This window comes from Camelina sativa, chromosome 14 (assembly GCF_030686135.1).
Source record: "Camelina sativa cultivar CO46 ecotype springtype chromosome 14, ASM3068613v1".
Classification (NCBI taxonomy): domain Eukaryota; kingdom Viridiplantae; phylum Streptophyta; class Magnoliopsida; order Brassicales; family Brassicaceae; genus Camelina; species Camelina sativa.
In genome coordinates, this window is record NC_141893.1 from 20,246,311 (window position 1) to 20,267,496 (window position 21,186).

Here is a 21,186-nt window from a genome sequence, read left to right on the forward strand (position 1 = left end):
ACATAGCTGTGTACTTCTTCGAATCAATGTTTTCTCTCGGTTTTAGCCTGTTATCTTGGTTTAAGCCTGTTTTGGGATGAAACGGGTTTAAGTGTTGTCTAAACACTCCAAATTCATCCCGAACTCATACAATTAGTCAAATGCATTGGATTATCACAGATTATAACCCTAGAAACAGTAACAAAGCTGTTTACTGCTTCGAATCAATGTTTTCTTGGTTTTAGCCTGTTTCGGGACAAAATGGGTAAAAGTGGTGTCTAAACACTCCAAATTCAACCTGAACTCTTATAATTAGTCAAATGCATTGGATTGTTACATATTTTGACCCTATAAAGAGTAACATAGCTGTTTACTACTTCGAATCAATGTTTTCTCGGTTTTAGCTTCTTTCGGGACAAAATGGGTAAAACTGGTGTCTAAACACTCCAAATTTAACCCAAACCTTTATAATTAGTCAAAAGAATTGGATTGTTACATATTTTGACCCTAGAAAGAGTAACATAGCTGTGTACTGCTTCGAATCAATGTTTTTTCTTGGTTTTAGCCTGTTTCCTCGATTTAAGCTTGTTTTGGGATAAAACGGGTTTAATTGTTGTCTAAACACTCCAAATTCATCCCGAACTCTTACAATTAGTCAAATTCATTGGATTGTCATAGATTATAACCCTAGAAACAGTAGCAAAGCTGTTTACTGTTTCAAATCAATGTTTTCTCGGTTTTAGCCTGTTTTGGGGCAAAATGGGTAAAAGTGGTGTCTAAACACTCCAAATTCAACCCAAATCTTTATAATTAGTCAAATGCATTGGATTGTTACATATTTTGACTTTAGAAAGAGTAACATAGCTGTGTACTTCTTCGAATCAATGTTTTCTCTCGGTTTTAGCCTGTTTTCTTGGTTTAATCCTGTTTTGGGATAAAACGGGTTTAAATGTTGTCTAAACACGCTAAATTGATCCTGAACTCTTACAATTAGTCAAATGTTTTAAATTGTCACACATTCTGACCCTACAAACAGTAACAAAGCTGTTTACTGCTTCAAATCAATGTTTTATCGGTTTTAGCCTGTTTCGGGACAAAACGGGTAAAAGTGGTGTCTAAACACTCCAAATTTAACCCGAACTCTTATGATTAGTCAAATGCATTGGATTGTTACATAGTTTGACCCTATAAAGAGTAACATAGCTGTTCACTGGTTCGAATCAATGTTTTCTCTGTTTTAGCCTGTTTCGGGACAAAATGGGTAAAAGTGGTGTCTAAACACTCCAAATTCAACCCAAAGTCTTATAATTAGTCAAATGCATTGGATTGTTACATATTTTGACCACAGAAAGAGTAACATAGCTGTGTACTGCTTCGAATCAATGTTTTTTCTCGGTTTTAGCCTGTTTTCTTGGTTTAAGCCTGTTTTGGGATATGAAACTGACTTTCTTTGTGGTGTGGTGAATGAATGATGTATGGAATGATGATGTATGGAATGAATAGAAGTCAGGGTGTTTCATTTCCCCTTATGCAGTTGCAGTATAAGAGATGTCAATCCTATCTGAGTGATTGTGAACAATTAAGATGTGCATATGAGTCTAAGTCAAGCCAATTGTAAAGATTGTTTGTCACTAACAATCCTAAAATGAGATATGAAATGCAGAAAGTGAAAACAACTAAAACAAGATACTAAATGCAAACAGAACAGACAAATTAAAGCTATAATGAAACTAGAACAGAGATAGACACTATGCTAATGAACTAATGCAAGACAAGTAATGAACAGAAAACTAAGTGAATGCAATGGAAATGAAACAGGAATGAAACAAGACAATCACAAACCAAAGACACAAGTTCTGGGGATGAACTCGAGCAGCACTCGACCGAGTGTAGGTCGAGTACGTGGTCGAGCTAGCCTAAACGTGAAAACAGAGCAACACAAGAAAAACAGAGCAATGCAAAAACTAATCAAACAACAAGCAAGCAATGATATTTAGAGTTATTGATCTAGGCCATGAGATCACGGCTGTCCGTACGGCTGTCCGTACAAGGGTCCGTACGGTCTACTGTCTTGGCCCTTAAGTTATGGTTCGGTCCAAGTAATAAGAGGAAGAGGCCTTGATAACATTGGAGCCCAAAGGGGAGAAAGATCTAGAAGAGAGGCTACCAAAATATCTCATGGGAGAAGTCACATGCTTACCTTGGGAGCGAGTCAACGAGCCAACCAAGGGAAGGAGATGTCGCTTTCCCTCATTAATACTTGTACTATCAGCTCTCTCTCCTTCCCTTGTATGCCTAACGGCTATATGCTCTATGTCTACCTATATATGGCCATGTAAACAACAAAAGAAATAACTAATTAAGTCTTTATCCTATACTCTCACTTCTTATTCAGTTCTCTTCATTCTACATTATACATTCCGCAATTCTAACATGGTATCAGAGCTTGGTTCTCGTTCTTGACAAACCAACTCAATCTCTATTCTCTATTCTTTGTTCTTGTTGTTCGCTTTCGATTCTATCTTGATCCCTTTGTGTTTATCCGTTGGTCAACATCTTTACCCAGCAGTCCATAGTACTCGGCCATGGAGAACACCAAACCGCTTGTTCTACCAACTGTCCTCAAGGGAGGAAACTACCTTCTGTGGTCAAGAACCACTAAGACCGCGCTGTGTGGCCGCGGACTCTGGAGCCACATCGAAGGTGGAAGAGCTCCAAAGAAAGTCGCTCAAGAAGATGGAAAAGAACCCATCAAAGAAGATGAAGAAGAGGCTAAGCTTCAAGAAGAAGCTAAATGGTTTCAAGAAGACCAAACTGTCCTCTCCATACTTCAAAACTCTCTTGAAGCTCCCATACTAGAAGCCTATTCTTATTGCGAAACGGCCAGTGAACTATGGGAGACTCTTAAGAACGTTTTCGGAAATATCTCCAATCTCACTCGAGTCTTTGAAGTCAAGAAGGCTATCAACGACCTGAATCAAGAAGATATGGAGTTCAACAAACATTTTGGGAAGTTTAGGTCACTATGGGCTGAATTTGAGATGCTCCGGCCAAACACCATGGACCCGGCCATACTCAACGAGAGAAGGGAACAAGACAAGGTCTTCGCCCTGCTCCTCACCCTCAACCCTACCTTCAACGACCTTATAAAGCACATTCTAAGGTCAGACAAGCTCCCAAGCCTTGATGATGTGTGTGCACAGATACAAAAAGAACAAGGCTCTCTCGGCTTGTTTAGCGGTAAGGGGGAGCTAGTCACGGCCAACAAAGGAGCCTTCAAGCAAGAGGATCGGAAGCCAAAGGGAGGATGTGAGCATTGTAAGAGGAAGAACCACACTAAGGAGAAATGTTGGTTTCTACACCCTCACTTGCGCCCAAGTCACCATCACAAAGATCCGAGAGCCAACGTGACTCACACCAAGGACGAACAAGTCCAGACCGGCAGTTCCTCAAAGAACGGTGAAGAGGCGGCTTCCGGAGACTATGTGAGGAAATCTGACTTGGAGGCCTTCTTCAAGTCCTTGGCTCTCAAGGAGTCAAGTGGTAAAACTTTTTCTACCCTAAAGCTTAATAACTCCCTAGTAGTAGATTCGGGTGCCTCTCACCATATGATTAGTAACTCGAATTTGCTAAATAATATAGAACCAACTAAGGGAAATGTTGTTATTGCTAATGGTGATAAAATACCAATTCAAGGCATAGGAAACTTAAAATTGTTTAACAAAGAGTCTAAGGCGTTTTATATGCCTAAGTTCACTTCAAATCTTTTGTCGGTTAAGAGAGCTACAAATGATCTAAATTGCTATGCTATATTTGGGCCTAATGATGTTTACTTTCAGGATATTGAGACTGGAAACCTAATTGGTGAAGGTGGAACCAAAGATGACCTTTATATTCTTGAAGATAGTTCACCAAAATCTGTTTCTTTTAGTTCTTGTCTTGGAATTTCTTTGAATGCAATGTGGCATGCTAGGCTAGGTCATCCTCACTCTAGGGCCCTTGAATTAATGATTCCTAATGTTTCTTTTGATCACTCTAGTTGTGAGGCTTGTATACTTGGAAAACATTGTAAAACTGTTTTCTCTAAGTCTACTACATGTTATGAAAAATGCTTTGACTTAGTTCATTCAGATGTTTGGACCTCTCCATGTGTCTCTAGGGATAATAACAAGTATTTTGTGACATTTATAGATGAAAAATCAAAATATACTTGGGTAACCTTACTTCCCTCCAAGGACCGTGTGATTGATGCTTTTATAAACTTTCAAAGCTATGTGACCAATCAGTTTAATGCTAAGATTAAAGTGTTTAGAACAGACAATGGAGGTGAGTATACAAGCAATCGATTCAAAGAACACCTAGCAAAGCATGGCATTATACATCAAACAAGTTGTCCCTACACTCCTCAACAAAATGGTGTAGCCGAAAGAAAGAACCGACACTTGATGGAAGTTGCGAGATCAATGATGTTTCACACTAATGTTCCAAGGAGATATTGGGGAGATGCAGTACTGACAGCCTGCTATCTAATCAACCGAACTCCAACGAAGATATTGGATGATAAATCGCCTTTTGAGGTACTAAACCAATTTAAACCATCACTTAGTCACCTAAAGGTGTTTGGATGTGTCTGTTTTGTGTTAGTACCAGGTGAGCTAAGGAACAAACTGGAAGCAAAAAGCACCAAGTGTATGTTCCTTGGTTACTCCATCACTCAAAAAGGCTACAAGTGTTTTGATCCGGTCAACAACCGCACCTTTGTCTCTCGCGATGTCAAGTTTCTTGAAGACCACGGCTACTTTGACAAGAAGGATTGGGCCGGCTTGAGAGATTTGGCGACGCCTATGGATCAGTCAACGGGTCTCAAGTTCCTCCTCGATCATCTTGGAGTCACCACCATTCAGCCGTGTCAACTGTCCCAGGATTCTACACCTGACTCACGTACCGGCTTGTCATTGCCCGAACGGTCCGACATACCGGTTGATGTTGTGGCTCCGGAGCCGGAGGGGGAGAACAGTAGGCTAGATGAACCTGAGGTGGAAGCTGCTGCGTCTGGGGAACCAATATCGACTGAGCCCGCTCCAGACCCACAATCGGTCTTCCAGCCGCGTCGGAGCACACGCGTCCGGTCACATCCGTCTACTTGGAAGGACAAACGCGTCTACTACAACAACCAAGCTATGGCACATCCCATACAAGCTGTCTGTTCTATTACACACCTCCCAGCTGAACATCAAGTGTTTCTTGGGCAGCTAGACGCACAACCGATACCAAAAACTTATGAGGAAGCGAAGGCAAGCAAAGAATGGCTTGGAGCGGTAGACGATGAAGTTGACGCCATGATACGTAATCACACGTGGGATGAAACTGACCTACCAGTAGGGAAAAAGGCAGTGAGCTCAAAGTGGGTCTTCACAATCAAACACCTCAGCAATGGAGACATCGAGAGATACAAGGCACGGTTAGTGGCCCGTGGCTTCACACAAACATACGGCCAGGACTACAAAGACACATTCGCACCAGTGGCAAAGCTTCATACGGTGAGAGTAGTCTTATCCTTAGCTACGAAACTATCTTGGTAGTTATGGCAGATGGATGTCAAAAACGCCTTTCTACAAGGAGAATTAAAGGAAGAAGTTTACATGACACCACCACCGGGTCTTGAAGACATGATTGCTCCGGGAAAGGTATTGAGACTAAGGAAAGCTATATATGGTTTAAAGCAATCACCACGAGCCTGGTATCACAAGTTGAGCACCACACTCATTGGATATGGCTTTAAGAGAACTCACTCGGACAACTCTCTATTTACTCGTCTAAGTGATAAAGGTATAGTTGTTGTGCTCGTTTATGTAGATGATCTTATCATCTCTAGAGACGACCATGAAGGTATAAAAGATATCAAAACTCATTTAAACTTTGTGTTTGATATAAAAGACCTCGGTGAGCTTAAGTACTTTCTTGGGATTGAAGTGTGTCGTTCTCCGGAAGGCTTATTCCTGTCCCAACGAAAGTACACCCTTGATTTACTTTGTGAAACAGGAAAGTTAGGAGCTAAACCGGTTGACACTCCACTCCCTGATGGCTACCAAGTTGAACGAAAGGGGGAGAGGAATGATCCTCCATACGATGACCCCTCTCGCTATCGTCGTCTTGTGGGTAAGCTTATCTATTTAACACTTACTCGACCTGACATTTGCTATGCTGTGAATCAGGTTAGCCAGTACATGAAAGCTCCAACAACATACCACTGGAACATCTTGGAAAGAATACTTCACTACCTCAAGAAGAGTCCAGGCCAAGGCATATGGATGGGCAAGAATGACAACACCGACCTTGTGGGATATTGTGACGCAGATTGGGCTGGTGATAAGACTGATAGAAGGTCTACAACGGGCTACTGCACCTTCATAGGAGGCAACCTAGTTACGTGGAAGACCAAGAAGCAAAAGGTAGTGTCGATGTCCAGCGCCGAGTCCGAATATAGAGCGATGCGGAAGCTAACTACCGAGCTCACTTGGCTGAAGGCGTTATTAGAAGAACTAGGCATCAATCCATCAACACCAATACCTATGCACTGTGACAATGAAGCAGCCATTCACATAGCCACAAACTCGGTGTTCCATGAAAGAACGAAGCACATTGAGTTGGACTGCCACAAGGTTCGCGAGAAGATTGAAGAAGGAGTTACACTCCCATATCACACACCAAGTGTAGACCAACTCGCTGATATCTTCACCAAGGCCGCCTGTCGTAAAGTTTGTGATCACATTCACAACAAGCTTGGACTGGTGGACTTGACACACCCTTGATCGAGTCCTCTACCCATGACCACCACACTCTTTTTTTCTCAAGGGAGTTTTGTCCCATGTGGTTTTCTACTTTGAGGTTTTTAACGAGGTGGTGGCTGATGGGGTTCCAAGCTTAACCGTTCACTTGGTTAAGCTTGAGGGGGAGTATTGATCTAGGCCATGAGATCAAGGCTGTCCGTACGGCTGTCCGTACAAGCGTCCGTACGGTCTACTGTCTTGGCCCTTAAGTTATGGTTCGGTCCAAGTAATAAGAGGAAGAGGCCTTGATAACATTGGAGCCCAAAGGGGAAAAAGATCTAGAAGAGAGGCTACCAAAATATCTCATGGGAGAAGTCACATGCTTACCTTGGGAGCGAGTCAACGAGCCAACCAAGGGAAGGAGATGTCGCTTTCCCTCATTAATACTTGTACTATCAACTCTCTCTCCTTCCCTTGTATGCCTAACGGCTATTTGCTCTATGTCTAACTATATATGACCATGTAAACAACAAAAGAAATAACTAATTAAGTCTTTATCCTATACTCTCACTTCTTATTCAGTTCTCTTCATTCTACATTATACATTCCGCAATTCTAACAAGACTAAGATATTAATAAACAAAGAAGGCCTTGAGGAGGGATTCAAGGGCTGAGCTAATCATTGTGGTTATCTAACTTGGTCAACAAATCTCAAGCAAACTTTGAGCTGATCTCTAGATATACTATTCTAAGACATGTTTAATCCACTCTCATGGCAAGAAACAATCAAACCTATGCATTTCTAGACTTGTTCTCACAAAGAAAAGAATCTACACAAGCAGGCATTAAGCAATACATCTCAAACCAAACAAGACTTCTACTCTCTTAGCAAGCCTGATGGTGAGCTCTAGATCTAGCCTTATCTATGCTCCTTAGACATTGGTGTGATGCTAAGATGCTTGAAATCAAACCCTACCTTCTCATATATAGGATCAGCATTAATATCATCTAGCCTAGAAGAGATCTACAACAATCAAGCTTGACCAAATCAAACAAACCACAAGATCAACCCAGCCTAACCCATCCTCAAGGTCCTAAGCAAACTACTCACAAGAACACATGGTGAAATATGTCAAAAACCCAGAAAATATTGAAACTTGCATTATTAGAAAGATGAAACAGAGATCTACAATATTGATGAAGGAATAAAACTCGAAATCATAATATTTTGAAAGTTATGAAACAAACAAAATATAAGAATCTTGTCTTTCTCTCTCAAACAAGTACAAAATCTAAAATAAAAGAAAGTGCAAAAGGAATAAAATCTAAAAAAGGTAAAAAATAGGTTTTAGACTCTCTAAAAAGCTGGACTCTTTGGTGGCTGCAGGTACAAGGGCCTTATATAGGAGGTGAGGTGGAAGCCCTAAAAATACAAAAAGTCAAAGCAGTCAACGGCTCGGTCAACTCGACCAGTGCTCGGTCGAGTGGCTGGTCGAGCTGGCTTCTCTCGTGCATTCTCCACTCGGTCGAGTCCTTCTCAGCACACGGTCGAGTGGTGGTCGAGTGGTGCGGTCGAGTTGGACTCCGGACCTTGATTCTACAGCCTTAACTCTCTTGTTTTCTCCTCAGGATTGCTTCACTTATCCTCAGCATTGCTTCCATGCTCCTTAAGCTCCAAAATCACCTGTTTATGCATGAAAAGATGCAAATGCAATGCAACTATATTCTAATGCATGATTAGTCCTAAAGCTACACAATAATGGCCTAAATGGATAGCAAAAGATGCAAAAGTTGTGAATAAACTAAGGGAAAACAAGGTAAAATATATGAACATCAACACCCCCAAACTTAGTCTTTGCTTGCCCTCAAGCAAATAATCAAGATAAAAGAAGGTAGGTGAGGTTTGAAAGTGGGATCTCAGCTCCTAAAGCTTACAAATAGACTATCTAGAGTCAATGTCCAAGTTACTAGTACTATGATGCAAGTTGAATGAGCTATACTTAAAGACTTTAGACAAGCATATCACAACCTTTACTGATTTGAGCCTTAGATGTCCGCATGCATTCAAATCAACTATTCCCTTTAACATTCATTAATCAAGAACATGAATCAATTATGTGCAATGCTTAAACTCATTTGGCTTGGCAGTAAAAGGTTTAGAGACAATGATGGTCTCTCTTTAGAGTGGGGTTTATCAACATCAAGGTTCTCTCATAAAAAATGGATTGAGCTTTACAAGAATGCTAAAGGTAAGAACACTTAGACACATACAAGAACAAAACCTTGTCTACCCAAAGGCACCCAAAGTGTTTATCCTATCAATCTAAACCCAATTGATCCTAGTGCTACCCTTTAACTTCTTCTCTTCTTATTCACCCTTTTCTCTTTTGGTTTTAAAGTCTTAGGAGAGGTATCTTATTTGATCTTTCTAGTGGAATGGGGGATTCTTACTTATTTGCTATGATTCTCTTTTCTTCTTATTCTTAAGACATATAAGCATTTTGCTAGACTTCTCTTTTCTTTCTTTCTTTTCTTTAACTAGAACCATCTTTAAACAACCTTATTCTTCCCATTCTTTCACTAGACTTTAAATTTACTTAAACACATTCCCCTCCTAAAGACTCTAACCTTTTCTCTCTCTTTTTCCTCTTTTCTTTTCATGACAGCCAAGTCCCAAACCCAACAAGTGAACCACCTAGTCCTATCTAGTTTGAAAAATGCAAACTAGAACTACACAAGGCTTTACTCTTGTCAGTTCAAACCTAACACTTTCTACCAAGCTCAATCCCAAAAATAGGCCTCACACACACAAGAATAAACATGGCTTGAAAGAAGGTTTGGTTTAGGGGTAGGGGAACTGATTCTTAATGAGGAAATCAGCTACTTGGATCAACAAGAGTGGTAAAAAGGAAGAAGATGATCCAAATATGTATATGGTATCCATGAGTTTAAAGCAATGCACACATTGATAATTGAAAGTCAATATTAGGTTCTTATAAATAGGAAATGGTTTCAAATCTCAACATGCTTCAATTTAGACCAAATGCAATGTAGGAATTCAAGGCTTGGTTCAATCTTATTCTTCTAACCACTCAACTAGCATCAAAGTACTATTAACTTGGGCATTGATCCTAGTCTAGTGAATAAACAAGCTAACAAGGGAATACTCATCATAGATCCCTAATGCAAATACTATACAATCCTACATGAAACATGCTAAACAAGATCCTAATGTGCAGTGCAAACTACATGAACACTCTTTTTTTATAAAGATTTTGCAAAAATTTTCAAATTTTTAGGGTTTTTCTATGCCTTAGATGCTATGCAAGTATTAACATGATGATGCTAAAAATTTGAAATAAGAATCACAAAACACAATGTCAAATGCTATCTCAAACCCTCCCCCAAACTTAAATCACACAGTCCCTGTGTGAAAGAAATTTGAGTGAGGATTCAAGATGAAAAACAAAAAACAAAACACAATGTCAATTGCAATGATATCTACAAGTGAAGGTGATAGTGGTACCTTAGGGATTGTGGAAGTAGTTGTCCACATCCATCTGCATGCTGTCATAGGAGTAGTTGGAGTGTTGCTGGTGACTTGGAGGTGGAGATTGGGGCAGCTCGACGATGGGAATTGACCGGGACTCGGTCGAATACGTGCCCGAGTGGGGGGGTCGAGCTGGACCACGAGTGTCAAAATTCTGACCTTGCTGCTGGTAGAACTGCTGGTAGAGTGCTGGATCCATGAAGTACTGGGGTGGGATGGGAGGGTAACCTAGATATCCTGGATAAGCAGCTGGAGGTGGGAAGCCATAGGGTGATCCGGGCTGGAACTCGACCGAGTGCATTGGAGGTGCTCGGTCGAGTGGGTGCTCGAGTGACCCGGTCGAGTACCTTGAAAATGGTTGTTCTCGGGTACTTGAGCTCCTCTTCCTCTGATTTGGCTCATACATTGAAGCCCTAGTTGGTTCCACAGGGTTCGCAACTCTAGAAAGTGCTCTAGTTGAGCTACTCCTCCTCAAAGGGCTTGATGGTGTAGGTGAAGAATTCCCACTCTTCAACTCAGCAATCTCCTTCTTTAAGCCCTTGATAGACTTAGCCATGTTGGTCACCTTCTTCTTCAGCTTATCAAACCTCTTCCCATGCCATTTGTTCCATTTTTGCAAAAGAGTTAACCTCTTGGTAGCCTCCCTCACTCCTCTACTATCGGTTGGGTTGAGCTCATAATCCTCAAAGTAAAATTGCTCCTCCCCATCAGCCATTTGCACATCTCCAGCTTCATCAACTCTAAGTTGAACTATCCCATCAAACAAATGCTCCTCAGCTGGCCAAAAGTCAATGTTGGCTCCTTCTTGAATGGTGGTGAGCTCTTGGTTAGGCAAAATCAGTTGCTTTTTCCCAAGTGTTGGAAGTTCAAAGTTGAAAATGTGATTCCCTTGATGCATCTCCTTGGCTAAGATGAGAGTAGAGGTGAGGTAGCTAGAGTCAATCCATCTTGGTGAAACCCTTTCTCCTCTAAGTGGAACCTTAGCAGCTTGTAGGATTGGAGTAATGATGCCTCCAATGGTTAGTGCTCCTCTTGATCCTTTGTTCTCCAACTTGCCTACCCAACTTCTCAAGTAAATCATGTGATCAATGAGCACCATTGCTAGGTCAGTCTCCACAGTGCTCCCAAGAATGATGGTACCATTTCTTGCTTGGAAAATGATTCCATTGAGAGCCAAATCAATCATCTTTAGCTCCACCTCATTAATGTTCCCAGTTTCCTTCCTAGCAAAGAAGGTGTTGGCAAGAGCTTTGTGGAAGTACCTTAGGACTGGGCTCCTTATCCTTGAGCTCTTGGAGTTGGAGGATGAGTAGTATTTGTTATCCCCAATGGTTTCCCACACAGCATAGAGCTCTTCTCTTGGAATCATCAAACTCCTATTGCTCCCAACCTCAAAACCAAACACATTGGCTATCTTCTTCATTGAAAGTTCATACCTTTTCCCTTTGATTGTGAAAGCAATGTGACCAGCTCCAAACTCAGCATCCTTCCTTGCATATGTATGCAGCTTGACTGTGGCTAGAAACTCACAACTCTCTTCTTTGTAGCCCTCCATGCAAAGCCCCATAAACTTGGTTAGGTTGCTCTTCTCAAAGAGATACTCCACATCTTCACCAATGGCTAGCTTCTCCATGGTTTCCTTGTGTGGATATCTACTCCCTAAGAACTCCATTCTCATGAAAGCATCATAGAGTTGTCTCTTTGACAACCCACAAGACGCAGCTTCTCCATCATCCTCTATCTCTTCCTTTTCAATTTCTTCCTCACTCTCATTCTCACTCTCCTCTTTGTAAGTTTTAGGTTCAAGAAGTGAGAGAGAGAGACAAAGTGTAGTGAGAGTAAGTTAGTTTGCGGTTTTAGGTTTAGTAATTGGATAGGAGTGTAAGAGAATAGAGAGAGAAGTGTAGAAGAAGAAAATAGCTTCTTACTTAATATGGTACCTAGATACAACCTACTTATAGTCATTTACAAAGGGGATATTCTAATAAGATGTTGTACACGATTTTACACAAGGATAGTGACATCTCCTTCCTTAACCTATACATGTGATATATGTTTGACTTAAGACCTCCCACTTCCCTCAAACTCGCCAACGGCTAATAGGAGAAGGATCTAGATGTTCCTTTGCTTTAGAAGGCTTCTCAACATGGGCTGGACTTGTTTAGGCGCCTCATGGTACGGATGGCCCATCGCATTGTACAGACGGTATGGTACGGATGGTGCTTGTACGACCGGTATGGTACGGATGGTGCTTGTGTGTGTGAGTTCTCATACTCCCCCTCAAGCTTAAGCGACTTATTGTCGATAAAGCTTGAAGATCACGAACACCTACCTCATTAAAAAAACCTTAGTATAGAAAACCACTTGGGAAAAACTATACTTAAGGGAAAAAGAGTGTAGGTGCCATGTGAGAATGCTCATGGTCGAGTGAGGTCTATAAGACCAAGTTTAGAGTGAATATACTCACACACTTGTGGACTGGCTGCCTTGGTGAGAATGTCAGCTAGCTGTTCAGAACTTTTAGTGTGGCAAGGGAGAGTGACACCAAGTTGAATTTGCTCCCTTACTTTGTGACAATCAACCTCTATGTGTTTTGTCCTTTCGTGAAACACAGAATTAGTGGCTATGTGAATGGCTGCCTCATTATCACAATGCATTGTGATAGGTCTTGATGACTCTACTCCAAGATCCTTGAGTAAAGCTTTAAGCCACATCAGTTCGGTAGTCAGTTTTCTCATGGCCCTATACTCGGCTTCTGCACTTGAAAGGGATACCACCTTTTGCTTCTTACTCTTCCAGGTGACAAGGTTTCCTCCTAGGAACGTGCAATACCCTGTGGTTGATCGACGATCGTCACGGTCTCCGGCATAATCCGCATCACAATATCCCACCAACTCCGTGTTTTCATTGCGTCCCATCCAAATTCCTTGTCCTGGTGCTCCTTTGATATATTTGAGGATGCGATTCACCATGTTCCAATGATGGACAGTAGGGTTTTGCATGTGTTGGCTAGCCTGGTTCACAGCAAAACAAATATCAGGTCGAGTAATGGTAAGGTATATAAGCTTACCCACTAATCTCTGATATCTCGTGACATCTTCAAATGGAGCCGCCTCAAGCTCCCCCCCCCTTGCCTCCTGCCTTATAGTTTTCTTCAAGTGGTGTTATCACAGCCTTTGAACCAAGCTTTCCTGCTTCACTTAAAAGATCAAGTGCATATTTTCTTTGTGATAAGAATAATCCCTCATTAGTCCTATATACCTCTATCCCAAGAAAATATTTGAGCTCTCCAAGGTCTTTAATGTCAAAAACTGATTTAAGGAAATCTTTAGTCTCTTTAATACCTACCTTGTCATTTCCAGTTATGATGATATCATCAACATATACTAGAATGACTACAATACCTTTATCACTTGGTAGTGTGAAGAGAGTATGGTCAGCTTCCGATTTGCAAAAACCTCTTCTAAGTAGGGTAGTGCTCAGTTTGTGGTACCATGCTCTTGGTGACTGTTTTAAACTGTAGATGGCCTTGTGGAGCTTAAAGACTTTTCCCGGGCCAATGGTGTTTTCCAGACCAGGTGGTGGTCGCATGTAGACCTCATCTTCAAGCTCCCCTTGTAAGAACACATTTTTAACGTCCATTTGCCAAAGCTCCCAGTCCAAGTTGGTGGCCAGTGATAGAACAACTCGAACAGTGTGTAGTTTGGCCACCGGAGCAAACGTATCAAGATAGTCCTCCCCGTACGTTTGCGTGAACCCACGTGCGACTAGGCGGGCCTTATGGCGTTCAATCTCCCCGTCACTCTTGTATTTGATAGTAAAGATCCAGCGTGATGTGACTGCCTTCTTCCCTTTGGGTAAGTCAGCTTCATCCCATGTGTGATTTTTCTCCATGGCCAGTTTCTCCGCATGTACCGCATCGCGCCATACCTTGTGTTCCTTAGTCTCATCATAAGTTTGTGGAACCCAATGCTTATCAATTTGGCCAAGAAAGGCTTGGTGTTCCATAAGAAAATGAGCAAGAGTGCACACTGCTTGAATGGGATGGGCAACGGCCATGTTGTTGTAGTACACTCGAGTGTGCTTCCAGTGAGATGGGTCAAACTTGAGACGCTGGCTCCATCGTAGTGGTATGACTTCCTCATGATCATTATCTTCATGGGCGTCCTCGTTTTGGCCGGTTGGTTCCTCAGGATGCATTTCCTCCTCGAGGCTTTGTGAGAGTTCGTCATTGGGTGCGGACGGGTCACCTGAAGTGGGCTGAGTAGGGACTGTATCTGAACCAGTTGGTTTGGAGTCAGTAGGTGGAACACCTTCTTCTGGTGCGTTTGGCCCGGAGGGATTGTCACCGTCCCGATTGGTTTCGACCCCTAGCCTTTGAAGTATGATCCGAAGGTTCTTGGCACGATCGGACGGTGAGGTTGATATTTCTCTAAGTTCATCCCAATTTTTCTGGTCATAATATCCTCGAGTTTCCACAAACTTCACATCACGAGACACCAGCACTCGTCTAGTCTCAGGATCATAGCATTTATAGCCCTTTTGTGTGGTAGAGTAACCAAGAAACATGCTCTTGGTACTCTTGGTGTCAAGCTTGTTGCGTAATTCTCCTGGTTTTAACACAAAACACACACAACCAAACACACGTAAGTGATCAATAGTGGGTTTCTCTTTGTTTAGTACCTCAAACGGTGATTGATCTTGTAGGATTTTTGTTGGAATGCGGTTGATGAGGTAACATGCCGCAAGAACTGCATCTCCGCAAAAGCGTTTTGGAACATTTGTATGGAACATCATTGAGCGAGCCACCTCCATTAAGTGTCTATTCTTTCGTTCAGCTACACCATTTTGTTGTGGAGTGTATGGGCAGCTTGTTTGATGAATTATGCCATGGTTGGTGAGGTGTTGTTTGAAGGTATGACTTGTGTATTCTCCACCATTATCTGATCTCAAAATCTTTATTTTTGCATTATAGTGGTTAGTTACATAATTTTGAAAGCTAATAAATGCTTCAAGAACTCTACCTTTAGTAGGAAGAAGTGTGAGCCTTGTATATTTAGATTTCTCATCAATGAATGTAACAAAATACTTTTGATTTTCTCTATACAAGCAAGGTGATGTCCACACATCAGAGTGAACCAAATCAAAACAATTTTCATAAATAGTCAATGATTTAGGAAAAACAGATTTGCAATGTTTACCAAGGATACAAGCCTCACACTCATCATTTTTAAAAGAAATATTTGGAAAAATTAATTCTAGAGCTCTAGAGTGAGGATGTCCTAGTCTAGCATGCCACATAACATTGTTTTCTTGAACATTAACTGAACTAAAACAGAAAGAATTTGAAGAGGAAGATATATTTAGGTCCTTAAGCAAGTAGAGGTCATCTTGAGTGACTCCTTGGCCAAGAACTTTACTTGTTTCAATATCCTGAAAATACACATTATTAGGACCAAATATAGCACAACAATTTAAATCAGTGGTGGCTCTTTTAACTGATAAGAGATTGGAGGTAAAGTTAGGCATATAAAATGCTTTAGAGGATTTATCAAATAATTTTAAGTTTCCTATTCCCCTAACAGGTACCTTCTCACCATTAGCTATAGTCACATTCCCTATGGCAGGTTTAATGTCACTAATTAACTTAGGGTCACTAATCATATGGTGTGATGCACCAGAATCTACAATGAGAGGTTTATTCGGTTTAAGAGCAAGGAATGAGTTACCGGAGGCCTCCTTGAGGGCTTTGATGAGAGCATCAAGGTCTGATTTCTTTACCAATTCAGAGGAGGCAGCGAGAGCAACTCCATTACCTCCGGAGACTTGGTGGCCTGAATCGGAGGTCGTTACTTCTCCCACCATTGTTGCTTGATGCGCTCGTGGTGGCCCTCCTCGGTTGTTCATGGACCGATTGACTCGGAGATGAGGGTGGAGGATCCAGCACCTGCTCTTGAAGTGGCCAACCTTCTTACAGTGGTCACAAATAGGTGGGTTTTTGTCATCATGTTTGAAGTAACCTTTATTTGCGGAAGCTATCTCCACTTTGTTGGCCATTACAAGCTCTCCTTTGCTCCCAAACAACCCCATGGAGCCATGCTCCTTTTGGATCTGGCTACACACATCATCTAGACTAGGGAGTTTATCTGACCTCAAGATGTGTTTGATGAGATCATTGTAAGAAGGATTTAGTGTGAGAAGTAGACCAAACACCTTGTCCTGCTCTCGCCTCTCGTTTTGTATGGCAGGATCAAGTGTGGCCGGCCTAAGCATCTCAAGCTCAGCCCAAAGGGACCTAAACTTCCCAAAGTGTTTGGTGAACTCCATGTCTTCTTGGCTTAGGTTGCTAATGGCCCTCTTGATTTCAAATACTCGGTTTAAGTTGGTGGTGTTGCCGAACACATTTTGTAATGTGTCCCACAGATCCTTGGCCGTCTCGCAGTATGAGTAGGCTTCAAGTATTGGAGCATCAAGAGAGTTTTGAATGATGGCGAGAACACTTTGGTCTTCTTGAAACCATTTGTCTCCACCACTTGTGACCGCTTCTTTGCCGTCTACGATGGACTCTTCCTTTGGAGCCTCACTCGTGGTAATATGGGTCCAAAGCCCTCGGCCGCATAGCGCCGTCTTTGTGGCCCTTGCCCACAACAGGTAGTTCTCTCCTTTGAGAGTAACTGGAACGATCAAGGTCTTGGTACCTTCCATGATGTTTTGTCCGCTGGTCAATAGCTTTATCAAACGGTTAAAAGAAATCGCTTCTTGCGATTGAAACAGAAATGAAGGGAAGTATTAGGAGCGGAAGTGATGAATGGGTGAGAGATTGAGAACTAGGAGCAACCTGGCTCTGATACCATGTAAGTTTTAGGTTCAAGAAGTGAGAGAGAGAGACAAAGTGTAGTGAGAGTAAGTTAGTTTGCGGTTTTAGGTTTAGTAATTGGATAGGAGTGTAAGAGAATAGAGAGAGAAGTGTAGAAGAAGAAAATAGCTTCTTACTTAATATGGTACCTAGATACAACCTACTTATAGTCATTTACAAAGGGGATATTCTAATAAGATGTTGTACACGATTTTACACAAGGATAGTGACATCTCCTTCCTTAACCTATACATGTGATATATGTTTGACTTAAGACCTCCCACTTGCCTCAAACTCGCCAACGGCTAATAGGAGAAGGATCTAGATGTTCCTTTGCTTTAGAAGGCTTCTCAACATGGGCTGGACTTGTTTAGGCGCCTCATGGTACGGATGGCCCATCGCATTGTACGGACGGTGCTTGTACAGACGGTATGGTACGGATGGTGCTTGTACGGCCGGTATGGTACGGATGGTGCTTGTGTGTGTGAGTTCTCATACTCTTGTTCAACCTCAACTGCTGGCCTCTTCCCTTTGGCCTTGTTTCTCCTCATGAAATCACTAAGAGTTGGCTCCCATTCTTCTTCACTTTCAGTCCTCTCATGATCTTCCTCAACTGACTCTCTCCTTGGACACGGCATCTGGCTCGACCGGCTGCTCGAACGGCCACTCGGTCGAGTGCATGATCGAGTGGGGCGTCGAGTGGCCCTTCCAGCTTCTCCTCTTGATTCAAGGCTAGCATCATGACGTTCCATGGAGGTTGCAGCGGTTTGTTGAGACTTCCTAGTGATTCTTGAAGACATTTTTTCAAAAAGAACTGAAGGGAATAGACTCAAAGCTCAAAGTTAATAGGTTAGTGACCCAAAAACTTGAAAGAACTAAGCTTGAGCAAAAGATAAACTATGAGAGAGACTTTACAACTTTAATTCAATTGTTTTGAGCAAATGAGAGAATGTGAGAGGTATAATCTCGTGCAAGGTCTATATAAAGAAGCTAAGGGGACAAGGAGACAAGGGTGGAGCGTCCATACCATTCAAATTTGAAATGGGAATCTTTGACCTGCTTTTTGCTGCCACTCGACCCCACACTCGACTGTACACGGTCGAGCACCTTGACCAAATTTTGAAATTTCAAAATTTTTCTTCTTGTTCTTCCCTCCACTCGATCGTTCTAGCGATTTGAAGATCAAATGGGCCTCAATTCCTTCCTAGCTCGGTCGAGTACCTCTCGTGGGCAGGTCGAGTGGGCTTGCGAGTCTCCTTCTCCAAGTCTAAATCTCTCCTTACCCAACTACATTTTCACCTAAAGGCCTGTCCAACACAAATATAAAAGAAAACACATCAAAACTACAAGGAAAATAAACCATATTTACAAAGGATACCTTAGGGACTTCCTCCCTAGTGAGCTTGTTTAAAGTCACTAAGCTTGAGTTTGGTTGCCTTCTTAAGCCTTGTTTAGATACCAAGGACGTGATGAAATCCTCCCTGGATCCTCTTGATCACTGTGAAGTTGATCCTTGATCACCTCACCCTTAACACACAAACCATGTTTCTTCTTGATTTTGAGCCTTGGTCTTGCTTTCTTTAAGGACCTCTTGTTCAGCTTAACTTGAAGATCCTCAACCATACTAGTCAACTCTTGAACTGACCTCTTAAGCTTTTCCACATAATCATCTTGAAAGGAGAGCTTAGCCTTTGGAGTTGCTTCACCACTTGAACCTTCTTGACCTCCTTTGTCCTTGATAGTAAAAGGTTGATCATCAATGGTAGGAAGGTTGGTTGGGTTATAGATGTTAAACTTCATGGCTATATCTTCAGCAATGTTCAAGGTCACAAGACCCTCTTTGACATCAATAACTGCTCCAACAGTGGCTAGGAATGGCCTTCCAAGAATGATTGGATCTTCAGGTTCCTTGTCCATCTCCAACACCACAAAATCAGTGTGAACCCTTGCCTTCCCTATCTTGACTGGGACATTCTCCAACCTTCCAACTATCTCCTTTGTTTGACCCATCAGCTAGACATATATGAAGGTTGGTGGATTTGAAATCAGTTCTCCCAAGCTTTTGTGCTATGGAGTATGGCATCACACTTGTTGAAGCTCCCAAATCACAAAGGCATTGGTTGTAGTGAAGATAGCTAAGTGTGCAAGGCAGATAGAATGGACCTGGATCCTTAAGCTTGATTGGAATGATAACTCCTCCAAGGTCCTCAATATCCTTCTCATCTTGAGCTTCAACCTTCTTCTTTGACAAATCAAGCAAAAAATCTTTGTAGAGAGGATATGGATCATACTGTTCCAAGGCAGGTCCTCTCTCTTCTTCTTGGTAAGCAATGGTGATCTCTTGTATGGCCAACACTTCCTCAACCACAGCTTCTACAATCACAACCACTTTCTTCAAAACCTTCTCTTCCTCTTGTTGCTTAGCCATCGTCTCCTTTCTCTCAATGATTTCCCTAAGCTCCTTAATCTTTTGTGCTTTGAAACGTCCTGGGAATGGAAGAGGTGGCTTGTAAGCAGGAGGAATGTACTTAGCAGGCTTGACAGCTTCTGAGTCTGCAACTCGATCGACCACTCGAGCATGCACTCGGTCGAGTGGCTGTTCGAGTACTTGGTCGAGTGCAATAACGGACTCCAGTTGCTTTGCACAAACGTCACTTGGGGCTTCAGTAACTAATGAATTCCCCCAAACTTGGACTTCACTGTCCTCAGTGACTTCCTCATCAGAGATATGAATGGCTTTTGCAGTGAACTCCCTTGGATTTTGAACAGCTTTTCCAGGGAGTTGGTTGGGTTTAGGAGCTGAAGTAGAGGCAATGTTGCTCTCCATATACTTCATTCTGGAATTGAGACCTTCAAACTTCATGTTCAGATCATTGTACTGTGATGTGAGCCTTTGATTCAACTCAGCAAACTGTTTGGCTTCCTCAATCTTGCCTTGTGTTTGTCCAATCAACAACTGTTGCATCATTGCTCTTAAGTCTTGTTCCTGGCCTTGGTTAGTCTGAAACCTTGGTGGGGGACACAATTGGGGCTGGTACACTTGATGTTGTTGCTTGGGGATGTAGTTTTGTTGCTGTTGAGGTTGTTGAGGTGGATAGACTTGGTCTTGAGGGTTGGCCACATTGGTGCTCCTATAAGAGAGATTGTTGTTTTTGAAACCTCCTTGGTTGTAGCCTTTGAATCCTCCCTGGTTTTGCATGTAGCACAACTCAGCAAATTCAGGCTCCCCCTCTTGAACTGGAGCTTCTTCTTCACCAATGAAGTGAATAGACTTGGACTGGCTGAGGAGTATCTTGTCAAGCTTCTCATTGACCATCTTCAAATCCTTCTTATACTTGTCCTCTTGATCAGTTGAGGAGCCCCTTATGGTCCTATCATAATCCTCATTATAGTTGCCATCAGATTGAGCAAGGTTCTCAACTAATTCCCATCCTTCTTCCACATTCTTGTTGAGGAAGTTGCCATTAGAGGCTGTATCAAGAAGCATTCTTATCTTGGGGAGCACTCCTCTATACAAGGTGCTTAGAAGTGACTCATTGCTGAAGCCATGGTGAGGACACTGAGTCTGGAATCCTTTAAACCTCTCCCAAGCTTCATAAAAACTCTCATTATTCCTTTGAGCAAACCCAGAAATTTCATTCCTCAACCTAGCAGTCCTTGCATTGGAGAAGAACTTGGCCAGAAAAGCTTTCTTGCATGCATCCCATGTGGTGATAGCTCCAGTAGGAAGAGTCTTCTCCCAAAGGTGAGCTTTGTCTCCAAGAGAAAATGGGAAGAGCCTTAATTTGAATCCATCTTCACTCACTCCATTGATCTTAGTGAGTCCACATATTCTGTCAAACTCATCAAGGTGATCTAGTGGATCCTCCATTGGCAACCCATGAAACTTGTTGGCTTGTATCATTGAGATCAATCCACTCTTGATCTCAAAGTTATTGTTTGCTACTGAAGGTGGCACAATTCCAGCCCTTTGGTTGTGGGTATTGGGTGCATCTCCTGCACCAATGTGCCTTGGTCTCTGCTCATGGATA

The 21,186-nt window shown here is 42.2% G+C and overlaps 1 non-coding gene across 1 annotated transcript; it reads left to right on the forward strand.

The window, feature by feature from the left end:
- The first annotated feature begins 20,697 nt into the window (after positions 1-20,697).
- On the forward strand, positions 20,698-20,804 carry LOC147928449 (small nucleolar RNA R71). The gene has a single exon (XR_015581060.1). It is a non-coding gene; the product is annotated as a small nucleolar RNA R71 (small nucleolar RNA).
- The last annotated feature ends 382 nt before the right edge of the window (positions 20,805-21,186 follow it).